We start from the raw sequence: 7275 nt of genomic DNA on the forward strand, positions 1-7275 counted from the left end.
TCACTTTGTAGACCAGGCTGGCCTCGAACTCAGAAATCCGCCTGCCTCTGCCTCCCGAGTGCTGGGATTAAAGGCGTGCGCCACCACGCCCGGCTGTTTTTTCTTTTTAAAGGTTAGATATAACTCTTACTGTTTATTCATAGTCCCTGTATTCACTCATTCACCAGTGGGCATTAGATTAATTCTATGTTTTGCCTAATGTGGATAATGGATAATAGTGAACATAGGGGTGTAGACAAATCCTTTGGTAGCCTGAGTTCAGGTCTTTGTCATACATGTTCAGATGGCATTGCTAGATCATATGATAGTCCTGGTTTTAGTTTGAGGACCTTCTATACTATATTTTTCTTCTTTTCACACTGTTTTCCACAGAGGCTGTACAATTTTAAATTCCTACCAGAAGTGGGCAAAGCTTCCTTCCCTATTCTGCATATCTTTGCCAATGTGTGTTACATATTTTTCCAGTAATAACCGCCCAAGCAGGTATGAGGTGATTTTTGTGGGTTTGGTTGTATTTTCCTGATAATTAGTGATGTCCAACATCTTTCCATGTGCTTGGTCACCATGTTCTTTGGGAAAATCAACATTCAAGATCTTGGACCATTTTTAACTTTTTTATTTTTTTCAAGACAGAGTTTCTCTTTGTAATCCTGACTGTCCTGGAACTCACTCTGTAGACCACGCTGGCCTCAAACTCAGAGATCCCCTTGCCTTTGTCTCCTGAATGCTGGGATCAAAGGTGTATTCCACCATGCCTCTATAACCTTGGACCACTCATTTTAAGATCAGACACGCCTTATTTTCTAGGCCCTTCCAGCTTAGAACTTCATATCCTTTGCTTCTGGAAAAATATTTTCTTACATTTTTTTAAAAAATTCAAAATGTGCTTATTGGGATGGTTTCTACTTGTCTTGAATCAGGTGCTTTGAGTTCTTTCTCCCCCTGAAGAAGCATCCTTCTATCATCGTTTTTTTCCACTGGTAGGTTGACAGTGCAGCAGCCAACACACTAGATGACCATTTGTGCTTGGCTAATGGCTGTGGTGATTTTATAGCATCCTGGGCATTTCACATCCATGCACTGGGGATCAAGCTCCATACCAGGTGATTTCCTCGTGTCTCCTCTTCTCCTTGGCAAGAGGCTTGCATGTTCTCCTAGGTCACTCTTACTTTTTTGTTTTTCTCACAGAGGGAGGGAGAGGGATTGAGGAGGAGTGAGGGAGACCACTGATTGTGGCAGTCAGAGGACAGCTTTTAGGAACTGATTCTCTATTTCTTCCCTGGGGGTCGTGGGGTCCATACTCATGTTCTCAGGCTCGTTGCAAGTGCCTTTGCCCATAAGCCATCTGGCAGCTCAGGAAAAACTTTCTGGATAAGTTGTTTGATAGCTTCTGTCAAGGCCTGGGTAATTGGTGACACAGCCATTTTCTGCTGTTGCTAACATTACAAGGAAACTTTCTCATGTTTTAATTGATTGCATATTCTGTTATGTTCTGTGCTTTGGTGTTCTTGGAAACCAATCACAGCAGAAGTCAGTCAGTAGGACTATTTTGTATAGTTAGCCACAGTAAGCTTAGACCGGAACCTACTTGGCAGAAAGAGTCATATACATGGGTAGTTGACATCCTAGTTGGCAAGTTAAGACATGAATGTTAGGCAAGACAAGTCCCCCACCACAGTCGAATACCCTCACCAATGGGAACAGGATTAGTGTTCAACAAAGACAGGTCCCTAAGGAAACCCCCATCCCTAAATTCTGATTGGTGGGATAACTTGGCATAGATGCTTGTGGGTTTCAGGCTTAAAAACTCTGTAGGATCCTGGCTCGGGGGTCACAGCCAGCTCCCGAATCTGCTCTGTGGCCCTGATCAATCAGTCCTGGGACAGTCTGACTGAAATTGGTGTTTCTGTGGTTTATGGGCCAACTCCTGGGTGCCAACAATTTCTTCCTTTTTATTGTCTCTGATCTCTCTCAGGGACTTCTCGTAGGCAAATGCAGAGATACACACTTTTCTTTGTAATTGGGATGTTCATTTTAAAAAAGAACTTCCTGAATCTGGAGTGGTGACATGGGCCTGTGACCCCAGCACTGAAAAAGCAGAGGCAGGGGATTGCAAGTTTGAGGTTACCCTTTGCTGCAGAGACAGAGCCTCTGTTTGAAAAATCAAAAACAAAAGCAACACATTCACATATGTTCGTTTTTCCCTGAGTCTAAGGTTATATATAACCCAGTTCTTGCCCAGCAAGGCCCTAGATTCAATCCTAAGGGAAGAAAGGAAGAATGAAAAGAAGGAAGGAAAGAGGTCCAGAGAGATAGCTTTCTCCAGTTAAGAGTCCTGGCTGCTCTTCTAAAGGACCCAAATTCAGTTCTCAACACCCACATGGTGACTGACAAGCATTTGTAACTTCAGTTCCAGGGGGTCTGACATCCTCTTGAGGCCTCCACCGGCACGTTGCACACACATACATGCAAGTAAAACACTCGGTCATGTTAAAAAAAAATAGAAGATAAAAAAATTTGAAATTTGGCCTAGAGAGATGGGTCAGTGGTTAAAGCACTTGTCTATCTTCCAGGGGACCTGAGTTCAGCTCCCAGCACCCTTATGGTGCCTCACAACTGTCTGTAACCCAGTTCTAGGAGATCCAACTTCCTCCTCTGGTTTCAATGGGTACCAGACACATAAGTGGTGCACATATTCATGCAGGCAAAACACTCAGACATGTAACGTAGATGATGATAAAAAGAATTTTTAAATAGGAAGGATGGGTGAATTCTGGTTTGACTTCAGTGATGCAGTACCTTATTTTAAAGATGTGCCCCGCCCCATGCCCAGCCTTCTCCCTTATTTCGTGTGCATGGGTGTTTTGATTGTATGCATATAAATGTATCATACTTGCAGGTGCGCTTGAAGTACAAAGATAGCACCAGAGCATCTGGAACTGGAGTTACAGGCTGTTGTGAGACATCATGTGGGTAGTGGCAACTGAGCCCAGGTCCTCTGCAAGAACAGCAAGTTATCTTACCCACCGAGTCACTTTTCCAGTCCCTTTCTCTTATTTTTTTAAGAGAGTGTTGTAATCCATCTTTTTAAAACACACACACACACACACACACACACACTAGTCTGTCTGCATGTACACCTGCATGACAGAATTGGGCATCAGATGTCAGTATAGACAGTTGAGAGCCACCAGGTGGTTGCTAGGAATTGAACTCAGGACCTCTAGAAGAGCAGCTGGTGCTCTTAACCTCTGAGCCATCTCTCCAGCCCAATCTATCAGTTTTAAAGACTTACATTTTGCCACATAGTAAACACTTCCAAAAGTGGGGATTGACTTAGATGTATTGACTTTGAAAAATCCATTGGAAGCTGGGCAGTGGTGGTGCACGCCTTTAATCCCAGCACTTGGATGGCAGAGGCAGGTGGATTTCTGAGTTCAAGGCCAGACTGATCTACAGAGTGAGCTCCAGGACAGCCAGGGCTACACAGAGAAACCCTGTCTGTGAAAACAAGCCCCCCCCCCCAAAAAAAAAGAAAAATTCATTGGAAATCTATGTTCATTTCCTAGAGCTGTTGCCATAGACTACCATAGGCATGACAGTATAACAAAAGAAATGTGTTCTCTCACACGCTGGACGACAGGAGTTCAAGGCCTTAATATGACCATGCCCTCTCCAAAAAGTCTAGGAGAGAATTTTATTATGAAATATTATTTGCAGTGCCAAGGACTGAACCAAGGTCTTGGCAGTACTGGACTGGCTGTATACTGAGCTACATGCCCAGCCCTTAGGGGAGGAGTCTCCATTTCTTTTCTTTTCTAAAGATTTATTTATTTATTTATTTATTTATTTATTTATTTATTTAATATGAGCACACTGTCTGTGTCTTCAGAAACAGAAGAGGGCGTCAGATCTCATTACAGATGGTTGTGAGCCACCATGTGGTTGTTGGGAATTGAACTCAGGACCTCTGGAAGAGCAGTCAGTGCTCTTAACCACTGAGCCATCTCTCCAGCCCTGATTCTCCAATTTCTTTCAGATTTGTTTGTTTTTGAGATAGGATCTCTGGCTGTCCTGGAATTCTCTATTTGGACCAGACAGGTCACAAACTCACAGGGATTCATCCATCTCTGCTAGACTCAAAGGCATGTACTACCATACTTTGGGTGTTTAGAATTCAGTTTTTGGCTGTCTTCATCCTCATTGTGCATCTCTCTAACCCCATGTAAATGTGTTGGTTTTTTTGCTTTTTTTTTTTTTTTTTGAGACAGGGTTTCTCTGTGTAGCCCTGGCTGTCCTGGAACTCACTCTGTAGACCAGGCTGGCCTTGAACTCTTGAAATCTGCCTGCCTCTGCGTCCCAAGTGCTGGGATTAAAGGCGTGCGCCACCACCACCCGACATCTGTTTTTTTTCTTAGAAGGATGCTAGTCACTGGGTTTAGAAACTACTTCAGATAAAAATCATTTTGAGATTCTTAACCAGATTACATATGCAAAGCCTAAGGCCACATCTACAGTTAACAGCATTAGAACTCAGACTCGTGCTTTTTGGTGACACTATTCAATTCACCACTATATCCATGTGGAGATGCTGAATATGGAATTGAAATTTTAAGTTTGGGGGTGGTGGGAGAAGAAATTTGGAGGCATACATTTGACCACTAGCACGTGAATGGTGGCTGAGCTTTATGGAGGAAGAAAAAAAGCCCCAAGGAACCGTAATGCCAGAAAGTTGAAGAAATGAGGAACATGCTAAACTGAAGGCAAGAAATCAGAGGGGAGGCAGGGAGCGTGAAGGACTTCCTAACATGTTGGACACTTACATTGTATCGGAGGTTAGGCTTCCTAACAATGGATACTTACATTGTATCGGAGGTTAGGCTTCCTAACAATGGATACTTACATTGTATTGGAGGTTAGGCTTCCTAATGTGATGGACACTTACATTGTATCGGAGGTCCTTCAGACCTTCACTGTAGCTTCCCAGGGAAGGGAGGGTGGAAGCTCTGCTGGAGGGAGCAAAGTAACCAATACTTCTGTTTGTCCACATGGTTCAGGAACTGCCACATGAAACCAGATCTACTGAATCTAATAGAAGAGAGAGTGAGGAGAAGTCTCGAACATACGGGCACAGGGGACATTTTGCTAAACAGAACACCAATGGTTTATTCCCTAAGATCAAGAATCAACAAATGGGACCTCATAAAATTGCAAAGCTTCTGTAAGGCAAAGGATACCGTCAATAGGACAAAACAGCAACCCACCATTTGGGAAAAGATCTTTACCAAGCCTACATCTGATAGAAGGCTAATATCCAAAATATACAAAAAACTCAAGACATTAGACTCCAAAGAACCAAATAACCCTATTAAAAAAATAGGGGTACAGAGCTAAACAGAATTCTCAGCTGAAGAATCACACAGAGCTGAGAAGCATTTAAAGAAATGTTCAACATCCTTAGTCATCAGGGAAATGCAAATCAAAATGATCCTGAGATTCCACCTCACACCAGTGAGAATGGCTAAGATAAGAAAAACTCAGGTGACAGCAGATGCTGGCGAGGATGTGGAGAAAGAGGAAGACTCCTCCATTGCTGGTGGGATTGCAAGTTGGTACAACCACTCTGGAAATCAGTCTGGCAGTTCCTCAGAAAATTGGACATAGTACTACCTGAGGACCCAGCTATACCACTCCTGGGCATATACCCAAAAGAGTTCCTCAATAGAGGAAAAGATACAGAAAATATGGTACATTTACACAATGGAGTACTACTCAGCTATTAAAAAACAATGATTTCATGAAATTCACAGGCAAATGGTTGGAACTAGAAAATATCACCCTGAGTGAGGTAATACAGTCACAAAAGAACACACATGGTATATACTCATTGATAAGTGGATATTAGGAAAAAAGCCCAGACTACCCATGATACAACTTACAGACCATATGAAGGTCAAGAAGAATGAAGACCAAAGTGTGGATGCTTCAGTCCTACTTAGAAGGGGGAACAAAATAATCATGGGGGGTAGAGGGTGGGTGGGACTTGGGAGAAATATAGGAGGGGAAGAGGAAAAAAGGGGGGGGCAGGATCAGGTGTGGGAGGAGGGGGGGAGATCTATAGAGGGTCAGGAAATTGAACAGAGGCATGTAGCAATGGGGATGGGGAGATGAGGGTAGCTAACAGAAAGTCCCAGACGTTAAGAAAGCAAGAGGTTTCCAGGACCCAACGGGGATGACTTTAGCTGAAATACCCAACAAAGGGGAGAGAGAACCTGTATCCAGAGTTTAGGCACGGCCCCTGGTTGAGGGATGGGTCCATCAACCCTTCTCAAAATTTTAACCCAGAATTGCTCCTGTCTAAAGGAAATACAGGGACAAAGAGTGGAGCAGAGACTAAAGTAAAGGCCATCCAGAGACTGCCCCACATGGAGATCCAACTCATATACAGCCACCAAATCCAGATACTATTGCTGATGCCAGGAAGTGCTTGCTGACAGGAGCCTGATATGGATATCTCTTGAGAGTCTCTTGCAACTCCATAGGAAGAACAACACCAACCAACCAGTACCACCAGAGCTCCCAGGGACTAAACCATCAACCACAGGAGGGACCCATGGCTTCAGCTGCATATGTAGCAGAGGATGGCCTTGTCTGTCATCAAAGGGAGTGGAGGCCCTTGGTCCTGTGAAGGCATAGGGGAATGCTAGGGTGGTGGGGCAGGAGTGTGCATGTGGGTGAGGAAGCAGCCTGGGGGAGGCAGGTGGGATGAGGGTTCTAGGAGAGGAAACCCGGAGAGGGGGTAACATTTGAAATTTAAATTAAAAAAAAAAACCAATAATTTTTATAAAAAGAACCAATAAAATAAGAAAATCTATCTATCTATCTATCTATCTATCTATCTATCTATTTATCTATCTGTCTATCTATCATTTATCTTTTTGAGACAGTTTCCTTATAGTCCTCGATGTCATAGAATTTAGTTTCTAGACCATGCCTGCATTTGCCTCAGATAGAGTGCTGGGATTAAAAGGCACACATCCAGATGGGAATTTATGTTTGGTTTTTCTTTTCTTTTCATTTTTTTGTTTGTTTTGTTTTTTTGTTTTTTTTCGAGACAGGGTTTCTCTGTGTAGCCCTGGCTGTCCTGGAACTCACTCTGTAGACCAGGCTGGCCTTGAACTCAAAAATCTGCCTGCCTCTGCCTCCCAAATGCTGGGATTAAAGGCGTGAGGCATCACGCCCCGATTCTTTTTTTTTTTTTTTTTAATATTTTTA

Source organism: Mus caroli, chromosome 17 (assembly GCF_900094665.2).
Source record: "Mus caroli chromosome 17, CAROLI_EIJ_v1.1, whole genome shotgun sequence".
NCBI lineage: Eukaryota > Metazoa > Chordata > Mammalia > Rodentia > Muridae > Mus > Mus caroli.